An 18546-nucleotide genomic window follows, 5' to 3' on the forward strand; every position below is an offset into this window, starting at 1 on the left:
TTAACCTGGGCAGCCATCATCCCTCTGTAAATCCTTCTCAAGACCTACTTCTGCCATGATATCTACAAGAAATCAGCCAACTGATTATGTGTAGGCTGCAAAGCTGTTTGGTATACCAGACTTTCTCTTTATTTCTTTAAAAATAAACCCTTTCCAGTGATGCAACCATCACATTATTATTGTACAATTAGACTGATCATTTTTGCAGATGACACAAAGCTGGGGAGGTTGCCAACACTTTGGAAGATAACATTAAAATTCAGAGGGATTTTGATAAATTGGAGAACTGTGCTATAGGCAACAAAATGAAATTCAACAACGATAAATGTCAGGTCACTTAGGGAAGAAAAACCAAATGCACAAATACAGAATGGGGGATATAACTGGTCTGGAAGCAACACTGCTGAGAAGGATATGGGAGTTGTGGTGGATCACAGCCTCAACATGAGTCAATGCAATGCTGTTGCAAAAAAAGCAAATGCAATTTTGGGTTGCATTAAGAGACGCATGGCATGCAAGCCATGGGAGGTTATAGTACTGCTGTACTCAGTCTTGGTTAGGCCACAGCTGGAGTACTGTATCCAATTTCGGTCACCAATGTATAGAAAGGATTTTGAGAAATTGGAAAGGCTCTAGAGGCGAGCAACAAAGATGATCAGAGGGATGGAATGCAAGCCATATGAGCAAAGGCTGAAGGAACTGGGTATGTTTAGTTTGGAAAAGAGGAGATTAAGGTGGGGACATGATAGTGGTCTTCCGATACTTGAAAGGCTGCCATAAAAAAGAAGAAAAGCTGTTGTCTTTAGCCACAGAGGGCAGGACCAGAGGCAATGGGGTCAAACTACAGCATAGCAGACAGATTAAATCTCAGGAAAAACTCCTTAACTGTGAGAACAGTAGGACAATGGAACAGACTGCCGCGGGAGGTTGTGGAAGCTTCTTCACTGGAGCTTTTCAAAAGGAGGCTGGATAGCCATCTGTCTGGGATGGTTTAGACCTAACAAATGCTGCATCTTGGAAGGGGGGTTGACTAGATGACCCTTAAAGTTCCTACTAATCCCACAGTTCTATGAATAAGTAACTTATGTAACCAAGTGATCTTACTGTTTGCTACATCCTCCTTCCTACACTTACTTCCCAAGTCTTGTTTCAAATTAAACTGCAAGCTCTTTCGGGCAGAGGCCATATCTCACAGCACTTTCATCAACAGGGTCCTGACACTGACTGGGGCTTTTGGATGTTACAATAAAAATAAACAAACAGTAAGGGCTTGTCTACACTTACTGGAAGATCAACGCTGCGGCGATCGATGCATCGGCAGTCAATTTAGCAGGTCTAGTGAAATCAACTGCCAATCGCTCTCCCGTTGACTCCTGTACTCCACCTGATTGAGAAGAGTAAGGGGAGTTGACAGGAGAGCATCTCCCATTGATGTCACGTAACGTGGACCCCGCAGAAAGCAGATCTAAGCTACGTCAGTTTGAGTTACGCTATTCACATCATTCAAATTGCATAGCTTAGATTGACTTTTCCCTTTAGCGTAGACAAGACTGAGAATTTGACAACAGCAAGTGCCTAGAGCTTATGGTTTCTGGAACTGCTTGGTGTTACAATGGTATTCATTATCCATTAGCAGATAATTTACAGCCCTACTGGGATGCATCTCTCAAGGATAACCAGCAGTGCATTAAGGCATTGTCTACAATTTTCACAAGAGAAATGTTGACGATTGTAACTACCCCCCAACATAGACATCCTGCACCAGTGTAATGCAGAACCACTGACATAATCCCGTAAACTATCCAAGTAAGGCCTGGTCTACACTTAAAATTTAGATCAATGTAACTACAGCACTCAGGGGTGTGAAAAATTCAGATGCCCGAGCACCATAGCTAAAACCCCTGGTGTAGATGCAACCTGGTTGATGGAAGAATGCTTCCATCAACCTAGTGACCGCTGCTTGGGGAGGTGATTGCCCTCAGCAACAGAAAACCCCCTTCCGTTGCTGTAGGAAGTGTCTACACTACGGTGCCACAGCACCATAGCTACTGTGCCATAGCTGGGCCACTGCTGCACCCATAGTGTAGACATAGCCTAAACTGTACTGGTGCAAAATCTGCTCTGCACCTATATTAGGGAACTGCACCAGAACAAGAATAGTGATGTAGTTACACAAGGGCAAATGCCTCTAACATGAGCAGGACCTAAAGCAAAAACAACACTGTGAAATTGTATTAAAAGATCTTCATTTGAGAAGTCAAAGGACCTGATTCTCATTAATACAAAGGCCATATTACACCTCTTTGACAGTGTAAAGAGCCTCAAAGAGCTTACTCTGAGATACTTTGACACTGCTAGAACTATGTAAAGTATCTCTAGGATATGCCCAAACTAGGAAAACATGGTAACTAACTTGAGATAAATCCTAGTCAAGACAAGGTAATTGTAGTTTTCACACACAAGCAAGTTAAGGGAAACACTCACTTCTATCTGCTAACACGTCAACTACAATTGACTTGACTTCACTAGGGATATGTCTACACTACAGAGACTATACTAATGTAGCTATGCTGCCATAGCCCCATCATGTAGATGCAGCTTCCACCAACGGAAGGGTTTCTCTGTTGGTGTAGAAACACCACCTCCCCAAACGAAGCCCTTTCACTGACGCAGTTGTATCTACAGTGGAGGTTATGCCAGCATAGCAACATTGGCCAGAGGTATGATTTTTTCCCACACCCCTAACCAACACAGCTAAGCCGATATAACTTTTCAGTGCAGATCAGGCCTATGATCTTACCTCCTATTACTTACCATGCACTAGGTAGCATGTGGTAAGAGCAGACCTTTTTTTCCCAAGTGAAGACAAGGCTTTGTATAAATGAAAACCAGACCCTATTACTTCAAACCCTGCCTCTTAGATATAACAGAGACAGTACATTGTTTTTTTTTAAACACACAGTTACTCTTTTTCAATTCATTTTGTCCTATGAAACATTTAGGGTTTTTTTAATATAATCTAACAGATAAAATCCTCTGCAGGCAATGTGCTTCAACTGCAAAGTCAGTAATGCATTTTGGCGAACAACATTCCACAGTGAATAACGGAGTACTTATTTAGAATGAAGTATCAGACACGTGTGATAATAAAAGGGGGGGGAAAGGGTGTACAAAGGCACTTGTCCAACCTTCCTCACTGTCCTCTTCAACCCATTCACTCATTTTACTATAGACTCAAGCTAAATTAAAACCCAACAAAAAAAAATGTTTCACAAATAGACCTTTGGGAACTGTGAGGACCTTTAAGAATTTTCCCTTTCATTTCCAAAACTAGGGACCAAATTCTCAGCCAGCTGAGATCAATAGAGTATTGCCCAGTGGGAATTTGGCCCTACAGGTCTACACTGTCTAAATTTGAGAACAAGGCGAAATTAAATGCTCTATTACACTCTTAAAGTTATAGGTATCTTCCCACAATTTGTGGGGAAAGTATTTCTTTATCAGGTATAAATTGCATCTCCTGTGGCCTATAATTCCCTCTCCCTGCTTCAGTTATGGTGGAACAGTATGATGTGTACAAAGTTTAACTGTTTCAATGAACTTCCCACTTCATTTATAAATTCAAAGATCGGTGAATGAGACAGCACCAACAGATGTCTTTCTCAATGTTTGCCCATGAAAGCAGTTCAAAATTTCAAGCTTTAAAAACTCATACACCTATTCATACAGGAGGGAAAAAACAAAACATAAAATTCTCAAACACCACTGAATAAAATTTGCCCAACTCTGAAAACCCTTGATGGACTAAGAAATTCCCCTTCATGTTCTGACTTTGAAGTTTTTCTTGTTACTATTCTCATCAGAAAAAAAAAATATCACTTTTACGTATCTGGGAGTACAGTGCATTTCTGTATATTCAATGAATGTGCTATGAAAACCTCAGTACAGTAGGCACTAACAAATTAAAATATTTCTATTCTATTATTGCACTACAGATTTAATGCAACGTATGTGTGATCAGCATCTGGTAGGAAGGGATCCAAGCCAATCTGAATCTAAACAGGGATGGACATGGTGAGCACGTGGATAGGAAGCCTCCCAAGAAACAAGTCAGAATGTTGCAGAAAGTGGTATGGGCTGACTCAGTAGGTTATACTCCGCCTCTTGGTTAGCAATGAACTAGTGGCCCCTGCATGTGGCTAAAGGGCACTGTGCTGATGGAAATGCAGTCTTTCCTAAAGATCCTATGAAACCATCCATAACAGAGGACTCATTTACCTGGTAATCTAACTCAGGCCTGGTCTACACTGGAGGGAGGGGAGGGGTAGGGGAAATCGATTTAAGTTACGCAACTTCAGGTACATGAATAACGCAGCTGAAGTCAACGTACTTAGATCTACTTACCGCAGTGTCTTCACTGGGGTAAGTCAACAGCAAACGCTCTCCCGTCGACTCTGCCTGCACCTGGGATATTAGATGGGGTGGGATCTGAGTTATCCAGGAAAGAATTTTCTGTAGTATCTGGTTGATGAATCTTGCCCATATGTTCAGGATTTAGCTGATCGCCATATTTGGGGTCGGGAAGGAATTTTCCTCCAGGGCAGATTGGAAGAAGCCCTGGAGGTTTTTCGCCTTCCTCTGTAGCATGGGGCACAGGTCACTTGCTGGAGGATTCTCTGCTCCTTGAAGTCTTTAAAGCACAATTTGAGGACTTCAATAGCACAGACATAGGTGAGAGGTTTTTTGCAGGAGTGGTGGGTGGAAATTCTGTGGCCTGCGTTGTGCAGGAGCTCAGACTAGATGATCATAATGGTTCCTTCTGACCTAAATATCTATGAATCTATGAAAACTTCTAACCCTGGTGGAGTAGCAGAGTCGACGGGAGAGCACTTGGCGGTTGATTTATCGCATCTAGTCTAGACGCGATAAAACGACCCCCGCTGGATCAATCGCTGCCCGTCGATCCAGCTGGTAATGTAGACAAGCCCTTAATTCCAGTCTGAGCACTGAAAGTAATGGAGTTAAGGTCCATAGAGTGAAGAAGCAAGCTCACCAAGGGCAATTTTGACTGAACCCTGAAATGAGGAGAGTTCTTTGAGGACATGGGTATTGTCTCTATGTTTCCCTGTACGTGTCAGAAAATAGTAAGGCATCCAAACATCCATCCTAGGCATTCAAACAATCTATTAGGAAAAGAAAATGCCAAAACAAAGATTTGGGTTTCTTTGCTTTTAGTTTCTTTAACACTTGTAAGACATTAAAGATCAGACAATGGTTTGTGCAATAGCTAGTTACATTAATCGTCCAGTTCTCAAATGCGCATCTACCAATGTGATATATTCCATCATGTGCCAGCAATGCCCCTCTGCCATGTACATTGGTCAGTCTCTACATAAAAGAATAAATGGAAACAAATAAGACATCAAGAATTATAACATTCAAAAACCAGTTGGAGAACACTTCAATCTCTTTGGTCACTCGATTACAGACCTAAAAGTGGCAATTCTTCAACAAAAAAACTTCAAAAACAGACTCCAAGGAGAGACTGCTGAATTGGAATTAATTTGCAAACTGGATACAATTAGCTTAGGCTTGAATAAAGACTGGGAGTGGATGTGTCATTACACAAAGTAAAACTATTTCCACTTGTTTATTTCCCCTCCCACTGTTCGTGTAAAGTGCTGAAAATGGCCCACCTTGATTATCACTACAAAAGGTCCTCCCCCACTGCCAAGCTCTCCTGCTGGTAATAGCTCACCTATCCTGATCACTCTCTTTACAGTGTGTATGGTAAGCCACAGGGGCCAAGCCACAGGGGGCCCTGTGAAGCTAAGTTGCTCAGGCTTCAGGTTCAGCCCCGGTTGCAGGGTGTGGAGCCCTGGGCTTCAGCCCCATGCGGTGGGGCTTTGGCTTTCTGCCCTCTGCCCCAGCAAGTCTAATGCCGGCCCTGCTTGGTGGACCCCCTGAAGCCTGCTCGCAGCCCCACAGTGGGCCCCGGATACCTGGTTGAGAACCACTGGTCTGCACCACAAGATTAGGTCAATGTAAGCTGCCTGCGTCAACTTAGACTCATAGAATATCAGGGTTGGAAGGGACCTCAGGAGGTCATCTAGTCCAACCCCCTGCTCAAAGCAGGACCAATCTCCAATTTTTGCCCCAGATCCCTAAATGGCCCCCTCAAGGATTGAACTCACAACCCTGGGCTTAGCAGGCCAATGCTCAAACCACTGAACTATCCCTCCCCCCAACTTAGCTGTGGAGGCATTTTCACTTACATTTGTCTCCTGACAACGAAACTGCCTCTCTATGGCGATTTAGAAACACCACCTCCCCAAGTGGCATAGAGTCACAGTCAATGTAATTAGGTTGACGCAGTGTCAGTTCAGACACTGTGTTGCTTATGTCGATTGTTACTGGCCTTCAGAAGCCATCCCACAATGCCCCACACTGATAAATCAATCGATACAACAACTCCTGATGAGGACGCGCTCCACAAGGGACCACGTGTGCACACACACAAGCCATTTCATAACTGCAATGGCTGTATGCAGACGTAAGTTAGGTTGACATAATTTTGTAGTGCAGACATGGCCTAAGAGCGTCAGAGCTAAATACAAGATTGAACAGATAATTTAACATAAGCAGTTAGCACAGGACCACTCAAGGTGAAATGCCCCTTTAACACCTCTGTAGTCAAAGGACAAAAAGGGGGGCTACTAGGTTACAATTTGTGGTAACAAGCCATAAATCCAGTATCTTTATTAAAGACCCTGATTTCTAGGGTCTTGCAAAGTTATGAACCACAACTGACTAATGTCCATCCAGAGAATGGGACAGACCAGGCTGGGACGACAAGGAAGTTGAATTTGAAAATTTCTCAGACAAAACCAACACTGAATCTATTATTATTTGGTACAAGTGAAAGTTCTGTCCCAAGCAAAATAATAGGGCAACTTTACCATTTGCCTGTTTTTCACTATTTCGTCCTATGAACACAACAAGCACAAGCAGCCAAAAACAGGAGAAATTCAATCTGAAAGAAAATGATGAATATGGCAATACACTGCACTGGACATTTGAAAACTCCAGGTTTGGGGACAGATGAAAGTGCAAACAAAAAACACTTTGACCTACCCCAAGAGCACTTCCGAAGAAAGCTAAAAATACCTCCCATCCCAAAACAAGAATATGCAGAGACTTCCACAGAAGGTAATGATGAAAGAGAACAAAACAAAAAATTGGTGATGATAAAAGAAGAGAATCTTTGGATTCTTGCAGGATGCTGCAGCACAGTAGCTGCTGTGCAAACAAGAATACAGACATATAGTTACCATTGATACAAATTTAGAATCTTATTGAAATGTTGCATCTTTAAAATGAAAGTGACTGGGAGGAAAATAAATTTCTTTAAAGGTGACTGCTGTTTAAATCTAATTGATATAATCCACAGTTTTACGACAACAAAAATGCTCCTCAGAATGCAGAGTTCTATTTTGAGTGACTAACAGATGTTTTCACTAAGGACTTAGGACAGAAAGAATATAAATGCAATGACAATGGCAGACTAATGAAGTTTAGTCTTCAATTAATTCACACGTCCAATTAATACAATCCCCAAAGGAGAGTATTACCAAGACAAAAAATCTTTTTGTTGATCACGAGGGTCAGTTCCAGGCAAAAAACATCTAACTCAGACATGTGCATTTTAATTCTAATATCTCTATAGAAGAAATGTAACCCCCTAATAAACAACAACTCAGTAACACAATATGCAGGAACTTAGCACTGTGATCTGAATAAGAATGATCATTACTAGTCACTGTCTTGCTCCTAATGGGGTTAGTTAGTTAGTCTGTTCAATTTCCTGTTAAGATGTGTCATTTTTATTTAAGACTCAGCAAAAGCACAACTGGCTAGTGAATTTTCAGTGTGTCTCTCTTCAATTGTTAAGTCCCAAAATAAAATATTCCAGCAAGAAAAAAATCCTGCTTTCCAGTACACACACACACACAGTTTTACTTGGACTTGCATCCACATTCCATTGGAAATTTTAGCTAACAAGAGGAAACCTAAAACAGCAGATCCTGCGGAACTTAAACTATCATTTACATACATTTCTCAGGATCGCAAAGAAAGCTTACTGAATGTGAACCAGATGAAGTGTTGACTCCCTGAATCTGCAGACAACTCCAGTGTCTCTGCTGCAGCCTGTAACTTTCCCAAGCAGAAGTTAACTGAAATTGATAAGACAGATCAGTTTCACAAATGGTTCACTCTCTAGAGTGAAATCTAGAACCCCTTAGGCCAGGGATGGGCAAACTAAGGCCTGGGGGCCAGATCCAGCCCACCAGCTGTTTTAAGCCGCCCCTCGATCTCCCACTGGGGAGCGGGGTCTGGGGCTTGTCCCACTCTGCTGCTCTAGCCACGGAGCAGGGTCGGGGGGCCGCTCCATGCCGCTCCCAGAAGCGGTAGCATGGCTCGTCTCCGGCTCCTACATGCAGGGGCAGCCATGTGGCTCCGCTCTGCATGCTGCCCCGACCCCATGTGCCGCCCCCACAGTTCCCATTGGCCTGTTAGCTGATAATTAAATTGCACACCTATGATTACTTTTAATCTGAAATAGCTGATAGTTTTAAACTCCAGACATACGAAATATATGATGTGATATTATTACCTGGAGCCTTTTGGATGGAATCAATAACTGTTAAAGAAGGATCATATCAGCTACTATCAGGGATCAGTTGTTTTCTTAATATTTCAAACACTAACTTATTCTTTTATACTGTTAAAAAGTAGTAAAATGAAGCAGTCTCATACTGACACTGTGATCAAATAAGAAATTAAATACAGAACAAAATTACCTAATCTCCCTGAAGTCCCACTGGGCATCCTGAATTTTTTTATTTTTGGTTTCCATAGTATAGTTTTTACTTTAATGTTTTATTATTCAAGACCTAAACAGCGTGATTTAAAAGTAAAAAGACTGTGGGTTCAAAGACCTAATCTAATGAGGCTGGGAACAGAGCTGATATTGAACAGTACCTACAAATCAGGAGGATCAGCTTTTGGCAATTGTGGTATCCTGCTGGAAGCATAACACACCGACGATTTATTACGTGCAGTATAATCACTCATTGTCACAGCATCAGAGCACCAGCAAGTGCTCTGCCTCCTTCTACGTGTGATCAGTGGGGTGGATGTGCTTGGGGATTCACTTTTACCTTGATAATGTACCTGAATTTCAAATGAAGATGGACCTAGCCAGAAAACCGGATCCAATTCCCCCTCAAACTTCAGGGAGGTTCAAATCTGGATCTAAACTTTGTGGCTCAAGTCCATCTCTAACTGACATGTAGCTAAAAAAATAAAATTCACAGATAGCTGAGGTTAAAAAAAAAAAAATGTTGCCATCTGGAATTTTATGTCAAAACAGTAAAGTTATGAATCAAGTTTATTTCCTAACATCACTTGTCAGTTTCTCTCTCCACCAAACCCTCTGCGCCCGTGTTCCATCCTCTTTCCACTGCTATCCTTTCCCTTCCTTCAGTCCTCCTCAGTTGGCTTCTGTAGAGGAGGAAAAAAATCTAGTGTTACGACATCGAGGTGAACAGCAGCAATTTTCCACCAGCATGACCGGAAAAGTAGCCCATGGTGCAGAAGCTGAGACACAACTGTGCTGAGAGGAGGGTTTTATGGGCGAGGGGAGGATATACAGAAAGGTGTATTTTTCTTGAACACACACACTGACCTTAACCCCCCGTACACATAAAGTTTACATAGTTCAGCCAACAAAGGGACTAGTGGTCAATACTAGTGCAATTTTGACACACATTAGCCGTAAGAAATAAATTCTGATCCAAAGTTTGTTGGGTTTTTTTTAAGGATAAGCTAAGGAGGGGAATGCAAGGCTACACATCGATTTGGTCAGCGCTGAACAAAGATGACAGATTGCAATAAACCACATTTGCAAGCATATGTCAACAGACAACACACACACACACACACTATTCTTAAAACTATGGAAAATTAAACCAAAACTGGGATGGAAATCTCTTCCTCACCAGAGTTTGAAAGTGTGCTGCAGTTATCTTGGGGTCAGATCCTCAGCTGATGTAAACAAAATAGAGTTACACCAGCTGAGCATCTGACACAAGGACTTTTCTCTCGCGTGTCTTAATAGGTGGTAACCTCAGCATGGAATTCCTCAAGGGATGGTTTATTAAGGGAGTGTCTTGAATGGAAGGAGAGTGACAAGACTAGACTGCTAGTCAAAGATTTCAGTTTCATTTGTGAGAAGAATATATTTGATTTTTCTGGGCTAAGAGGCCGAAATCCTTCTCTTGGCATCAAAAATATGCATTCACATTATTACCCTACTTGAGTGTCAAGAACAAGAAATAAGACTGAGTTGCCAACAAAAAAACCAAGTCCTTCCCAGAAAACAATGGTATAAGTAATCTATTGTGTCCTTTTTCAATAAAAGGCATTTGCAGATGAGATACAGAATCAAAGCCAAAACAAAAAACTGATCCTAACATCTACTGATCTAATGCACATGATCAGTAAACACTCTTCCAAAGCAGTAAGTATACTAATACTGTTAGGATATAGATATTCAGGCCTGTCTGTAAAGGCCTATACTCTAAGAACTTAGGTGTATTCTTATCACTTGGCTAGTTATAGAGGTATAAAAGAAAGAATCAAAATCACTGTCTGCCGGTGTAAGAGCCTTCTCTTACTGTGACAGTCTGAGGCCCTATTCTTAGGCTAAGGCCTTTGGCTAAGCAGCAGAGGCAGCCATAAGCTGTGAAGCGACCGGTCACATCCTCACATTCCAAACTAGTCACATTGAAAGAAGGTGCTATTGGGCTGTTAGGAATACAATCCTGTCCTGATAGTGCCTATCACCTCCAGAGAAAGGGAAGTGCCTAGAAGATGTAAAAGGAAACTTAGTTTGACAGCATCCTGTCTGGCAAGAACTCATTTATCAACACTGGGATGTGAAATCCTCATTTCTGTGTTGTTCTATCACTGTAGTCCCCATTTCCCTATTGTTTGTCTGTATAATCTCTGTCTGGTTCTGTGATTGTTTCTGTCTGCTGTATAATTAATTTTGCTGGGTGCAAACTAATTAAGGTGGTGGGATACAATTGGTTAAATAATCATGTTACAATATGTTAGGACTGGTTAGTTAAATTTCAGGAAAATGATTGGTTACGGTATGGCTAAGCAGAACTCGAGTTTTACTATATAGTCTGCAGTCAATCAGGAAGTAAGGGGGGGGGATGGGAACAGGGAATGGGGGTGGGGAAATTGGAATCATGCTTTGCTTAGGGGGGAAATGGGTACAGGGACACAGGTAAGGCTCTGTGGTGTCAGAGCTGGGAAGGGGGACGCTAAGGAAGGAAACTGGAATTATGCTTGCTGGAAGTTCACCCCAATAAACATCAAATTGTTTGCACCTTTGGACTTCGGGTATTGTTTCTCTCTGTTCATGCGAGAAGGACCAGGGAAGTAAGTGGGTGAAGGAATAAGCCCCTAACAAATACTTCTTTCCTCTCAAACTCACTCTTGGTTGTTTTCTAAAAAATGAAGGAAGGAAGAATTGTTCCCCTCAACACAGGAAACACCAGGAAAAGAAATATTAGAACAATTGCTTGCTGGTGACTGAAGTTAGTCCACTAGCATGGCAACATGCTAGTGACTTTACACTGCAAGTGAAGCAAGTTCACATCTTTCCTTGCTTAGACTATGACTTGTAGTTGTAAGGTTCCCCTGGGAGAAGGACAGATCAATTTCTGTTGCCAGTGCTTTGTACTGCTCCAAATTATTTCCATTTATAATTACTATTAAATGAATTACAGTGTTGTGCCTTCAATCAGCAGTCACACACCACCAACACTAGATGAAAAGACAACTGTATGAGATAAGCAGTTTATTGACTCAAAAGTCCAATGGTTCTCAACCTTTTTGCATTTGTGGCCCCCTAAAAAATTTCAAGTGGAGGTGCGGAGCCCATTAGAAATCTTAAACGCAGTCTGCAGACACCCATGGGTCTACAGACCACAGGCTGAGAACCACTGGACTGGAAGACAATTACCGCACAAGTGTAAAACTGACAGCATCCAAACACCGGTGTGCTGATATTTATTTCATACACAAAATTCTCTTTAAATCAGAGATTCAATACAGAGAATATACAATGAAATTATTATGTTAATTTGTCTGAATTTTTCTATTTGATGCTTGAGCTGAAAATAGGAACTTACCTTTTAAAAGCTGTCATTTTATGTTACTGAAAATGGTTATTTCCAAAACCCAGTAATAAATATCCAATAATACAATTAGAAATTAAACTTACCCTCTCATCCCACTCCCTACCCTTCTCCTTTCACCATTCTAATAATAAACTACCTATCTACAGAAACATTCTGGCCCAAATCCTTAGTGGGTGTAAACTGGCATACCTCTATTGACTTTAACTGACCTATGTCAATTTACATCAGCTGAGGATCTAGCCCTTAAACTTTTTCACGGGTGCCTGTCCAACTGACAATTATAGCAAAACTTTTGCTTCCAAAAAGTTAAAGATGTGAATTAAATGAATTTACAACAACAGACCTTGGGAGAAAGTAGTTCCTACTCTATAACTCCTCACCTTTACCAAGTTCTGTTCAAGCAAGATTTAGAATGTTCTTTTGTTATCCCCATCCCCACACTAAGTTTACGTGGCAGAAGTCAGTGATTTTGCCTGCCTGCACTGATCATGGCGTGGGGATAAATATATAGCTGCAGCTCTTTATGACAAGCCCTGCATGGACAATAAATTAATTAAAAAGATACCTGACAACATCATGTCAGGTGACATGCAGGGACTCAAAGCATTCAATCTGCAGCACAGCATTCCCCTCTGCACCAGATGGTAACTAATACAGCCCAGTGATAAAGGAAGCAGTTAAAATGAGCAGAGAAGCGTTCATTGTCCACCACTTTCCAGAGCAGTTGTACTAGGGAAGCACTTCCGGCAATAAGGAAATGAACTGCAGGTCCAATAAAAAGTATATTTTATACTGCCCACCAAAAAGAGGAAACAAATATTCCTGCAGCTTTATGAATGTTAGTTACACAGGTGTGGTTTAAAAGGGAAAGAATAAAATCAAAATATTCAATTAGAAAGAATTAGTATAATTGCAGGTTCCATTTTATCCCTCCATTCAAACCATAAAGGGCCTCAAATTACTGCAGAGCTATGATACAGAGCTTTGTGCTGCTTAATGCTTTTATACAAATCCAGGAAGTTCATTAACTTTTGGTTTGAGTGAGGGTCTCTCTTTTCTCTCCTATCCCCTGCTAATTTCATAAATGCTCCTTAAAATAAGGCTGGTTATAAAACAATTTTTTTTCTCCACGGGGTGAGGTATGCAGAGGATGGGCCAGATTCAAATTTAGGCACACATCTATATGTGCACTTTACTTGTGCATGCAAATCAGGTATGTGTGAATAAATTAGGTATATGTGAATACACGGTCATAATTGGGCATGCCTAAATTTAAAAGTCTGACCTTTGATCTCTGGAATTATTTATTTAGGCTAGTAAGGAAACACGAAGATCAGGTCCAATTTCTGCTCCACAAACACCAGATAAAATCCTCTTGCAAAGGAATATAAAAACATCTCATTTTATTCAAATTATAGAGCACAAATCAGAAAATAATTTGCTTGCCCAAGGTCACACAGCAAGTCAGTGGTAGAGCTGGGAAAAAGCACAGAATTCCTGATTCCCAGCCCTGTGCTCTAACCAACAGTCCACATTTCCTTCCTTTAATGATGCCATGAGCCATTGTTCTCTGAAAAAAGAAAAGGAGTACTTGTGGCACCTTAGAGACTAACCAATTTATTTGAGCATGAGCTTTCGTGAGCTACAGCTCACTTCATCAGATGTTTACCGTGGAAACTGCAGCAGACTTTATATACACACAGAAATCATGAAACAATACCTCCTCCCACCCCACTGTCCTGCTGGTAATAGCTTATCTAAAGTGATCAACAGGTGGGCCATTTCCAGCACAAATCCAGGTTTTCTCACCCTCCACCCCCCCACACAAATTTACTCTCCTGCTGGTGCTAGCCCATCCAAAGTGACAACTCTTTACATAATCAAGTCGGGCTATTTCCTGCATAGATCAAAGTTTTCTCACATCCCCCCCACCCCCATACACACACAAACTCACTCTCCTGCTGGTAATAGCTCATCTAAACTGACCATTCTCCAGGTTTAAATCCAAGTTAAACCAGAACATCTGGGGGGGGGGGGGGAAGGAAAAAACAAGAGGAAACAGGCTACCTTGCATAATGACTTAGCCACTCCCAGTCTCTATTTAAGCCTAAATTAATAGTATCCAATTTGCAAATGAATTCCAATTCAGCAGTTTCTCGCTGGAGTCTGGATTTGAAGTTTTTTTGTTTTAAGATAGCGACCTTCATGTCTGTGATTGCGTGACCAGAGAGATTGAAGTGTTCTCCGACTGGTTTATGAATGTTATAATTCTTGACATCTGATTTGTGTCCATTTATTCTTTTACGTAGAGACTGTCCAGTTTGACCAATGTACATGGCAGAGGGGCATTGCTGGCACATGATGGCATAGATCACATTGGTGGATGTGCAGGTGAACGAGCCTCTGATAGTGTGGCTGATGTTATTAGGCCCTGTGATGGTGTCCCCTGAATAGATATGTGGGCACAATTGGCAACGGGCTTTGTTGCAAGGATAAGTTCCTGGGTTAGTGGTTCTGTTGTGTGGTATGTGGTTGTTGGTGAGTATTTGCTTCAGGTTGCGGGGCTGTCTGTAGGCAAGGACTGGCAACCAAGTTCCTCCCTGGAAATATAATTCCCCATCCTGCCAATTACCTTAATCTCTTGTTTCCATATCTCAGACTCTTAGTATTTTTAGTGGACGCTTACAATTCTGTTGTAAATATTGGCAAAACTAAGCGAAATATTCTCTGGCATTCAAGATTCAGGGGTTTTTTTTTAGTCATGTTTTTAATCTACTTTCTCCTTATTTTTGGAACACCTCCCACTCCTCATTTTGCACCAGACTGTTCATATTTTTTAAATGCCTTCTGCTTACAACACGTTTTACTTCAACAGAATCAGCCTCTGTTGCTCTTTTTCCTGGCTCTGACATAACTGGGATAAATTCCAATCCCAATCTCAGACCGTTCCTGACATGTTTTACTGCTGCCGTATGAGTGTGGTATGTCAGGCAAAATGCATTTCCAGCACTTCCACAAGTTTCTTCATAGATGCAGTGGGGAACCAGCTGGAAAACGGTTAAAATATTCCTCCACTTCCTACCAGCATGGAAGAACCGGAGAGAGCCACGGGGTACAAGTTTTCCCATACAATGTAATTCTATAAATTCATTTAGGACAGGGGTTCTCACCCTTCTTTCTTTCTGCGCCCCCTCCCCGGCTATAAAAACTCTATGGCCCACCTGTGCCACAGTAACTGGTTTTCTGCATATAAAAACCAGGGCCAGTGTCAAGGGGTAGCAACCAGGACAATTACCTGGGGCCCCATGCCACAGGGACTCCACCGAAGCTACATTGCTCTGGCTTCGGCTTCCGTCCCAGGGAGGCGGGGCTCAGGGCCCTGGCCTTCGGCCCCATGCAGTGGGGCTTCAGCTTTCTACCCTGGGCCCCAGCGAGTCTAATGCTGGCCCTGCTTGGCGGCCCCCCTGGAACATGCTTGGCAGCCCCTCCCGAGGGCCCAAAACCCCTAATTGAGAACTGCTGATTTAGGGCATTTGTCATTCCCAAACCTTTTGAGATGCACAGAATTCACTAATGTGTATCACTTAGGACGGGGGACTCCCACTGCCAACCGCCATACATACAGACTCCCTGTCCTCAAGAGCTTCTAAGGTGCCACAAGTACTCCTTTTCTTTTTGCGGATACAGACTAACATGGCTGCTACTCTGACACTTACCTAGAATTATACATCACACTCCTTCCCACGGTCTCTGAGCACCTTACCCGTGGTTTTAAAAGGTATAAAATAGCTCAGCCTCGGTCTTTTTCTGTCCCACACATGGCAGGAAATTTCAACTTCCCACCTCTAGCTAGCCCAAGAACTCATCCCCTTTAACTCCAGAGAAGACCACTAAATTATTTGGCTTTAGATAGCTATAAACTCCACCTTTCATCATTCAGGCGGAAGGGCAAAGAGGCCGACTCTTCTAAAGTTGACCCCACTATTGCACTATGGGGAAAAAACTGACAAATTCCCACTGGCTCCTGAACCTGGTCAGCTGCACTGGTAGGAGCTGCTGCCTAGACAAGATGCCAGCAGGCAGCCCTGTTTCCACCAGCATTTTAATTAGACTTGCTCTTCGGCAGGTTTACCTAAAAGGGCAGTAAAGCTAATTTCAGGGTCCTTGTCTACCCTGCAGCTCCTCATGGTTTTAATACTGGTTCTGATGAACTGGTAGGAATTTTTATGGTAAATTTCACCAGTGTAGAAATGGTCTGAGAGAAGGCACTTGTAGAGTGGCAGGAAGGATATTTTTAGTGGGGCACTAAAGGCACTAATGGGGCACTAGACTGCGATTCAGGAGATGTAGCTTTAATTCCTGACAGCCACATATTTGGGCAACAGACTTAAATCTACCCAGTGTCTCAATTCCCCAGCAGTAACAGGGGATACCACCCTACACACAGAGGCAGTGGGAGTGTAAAATCCATTAATGATTGTGAAGCATTCAGATACAGTACTACCGGACTGAGAACTATACAAATACCTAGACAGAGAGTAGGGAAAGAGAGAAGCCATGCTGAAACACATAATCCACACCAGTGCTCCATCTAACCCCACAGAAAAATCCTAGGTATTCAACGAACCCAGTCCCAGAAGCTCTACAATCAAGCCAACCTCCAGGAAAGAGAACCCTACAAAAGCTAATATTCAAATAGTGGCCAAGAGAAAACGCTGACAGGAAATGAAAGTCAAAGAGGCAAATTTGCACATGACACGTGAAAGTCAAAGTCAGTTCAGCATTCTACCTGCCCATCCTGGAATCTCATCATACATGACAATTATCAGACTGCATTGAATAGCGATAGAAGGTGGGTAAGGCAATACTTTTTATTGGACCAACTTCTGTTGGTGAGACAAGATTTTGAGCTTACACAGAGCTCTTCTTCAGGTCTGGAAAACATACTCAGAGAATAGAAATGACAACCTAAATGCTGACAGGTGACAAATTTGTAAAGTATCTAAATCCTCAGACTGGGATTTGAACCACCAACCCTAACATAGAATGTGTGTGAACACAATTACAGAGGAAGGAAAGTTTTATGGTTCAGGGACTAGGCTGGAACTCAGGTTTGACACCCAGCTACCAGACCCTTTTTGTATGACTTGAATATTTACTTCCACTGGTGAACACTAACTCCCACTGACTTCAGTGAGAGAAATGGGTTCAAAATCTGGCCCTCTATCTTTTTGTACCTCATTCCCCACTCTGTTAAAAAGGAGGAAGAAGCTATTAATACTAGACAGAGAAGGCAGAAAGGATGTATGTAAATTGTTTGAGCAGAATGTCTTTTACTATATGTATGTACAGATCTTGGTGTTCCAATCTCATTTAGGTCCCCATAGCACTATGTAATACCAACAATCATATACACATATGGCTACTAAAACAACAAACATAGCATCAGTGTGTACACACAAACGATCAGTTCAGGTATATGCATGTTGTAAATGTAGTGCTCAGTGACCAGGTGGTAGCCACACTAATTTTATTAAGAGGCTCCATTTTAGATTCCGTGTAGGTCTTCCTCCTCAATAACACCTTTCTTCTTCTAAAACTCTATCTGAAAACTATTCATTTGTGCATATGAATGCCTTGTTCCACTTTGTGTACATTTTATTTGAAGAGAACAAGCCTTTTTTCTTTTACTGCTTCTGGAACTATTTGTTCTAGAGTTTTCCCAAACTGCCTCCACCTCAGAAAACTTTGTTAATAACGAGCAGCACTTTAGCATAACCATCTGTCTTCCAAGACTTCTAGCAATCGCCTTCTGGCAACCTTGGCTGATGGCTATTGAACTGACTGTAAATTTCAGTGGATCCATCAAGGAATATGCAATAAAGAGGAATTTTAGAGTTATCAATTCCACCTTCACAGGGAACCGAAATCTTCGGTCCATTTTAACAGGCTAGGAAGGCCAGAAATCTGATTTTCACCCTCCTCCATTTCTATTCCTTGCTCCAATGCTTGAAAAAGTTTGTTCGTCTTGAAAAAATATCAGTACTAGCCTTGAAAACTGTTTTGTATTCATGGAAGATCACTAGGACAGTGGGTCATAAAAAAGTCACTATTCTCCACAAGCTCCTTTCTCTCACCTTCCCCTTTAATTCAAGCATGATCTTTGCTTCTCTCTCTCATGAGCTGCTAGTTAGATAAATACTTTACACCAGCTGAATGCTTTCAGATAGTATAAAGCTTCAGTTTCTACCTAGACCACTTCTCAAGA

The 18546-nt window shown here is 41.9% G+C and overlaps 1 protein-coding gene across 2 annotated transcripts in view; it reads right to left on the minus strand.

Annotated features, from left to right (window-relative positions):
* Positions 1-18546, minus strand: part of XKR6 (XK related 6) — a 286736-nt gene that overhangs the window by 261381 nt on the left and 6809 nt on the right. The gene's annotated exons all lie outside the window — the stretch shown is intronic.

This window comes from Lepidochelys kempii, chromosome 3, assembly GCF_965140285.1.
Source record: "Lepidochelys kempii isolate rLepKem1 chromosome 3, rLepKem1.hap1, whole genome shotgun sequence".
Classification (NCBI taxonomy): domain Eukaryota; kingdom Metazoa; phylum Chordata; order Testudines; family Cheloniidae; genus Lepidochelys; species Lepidochelys kempii.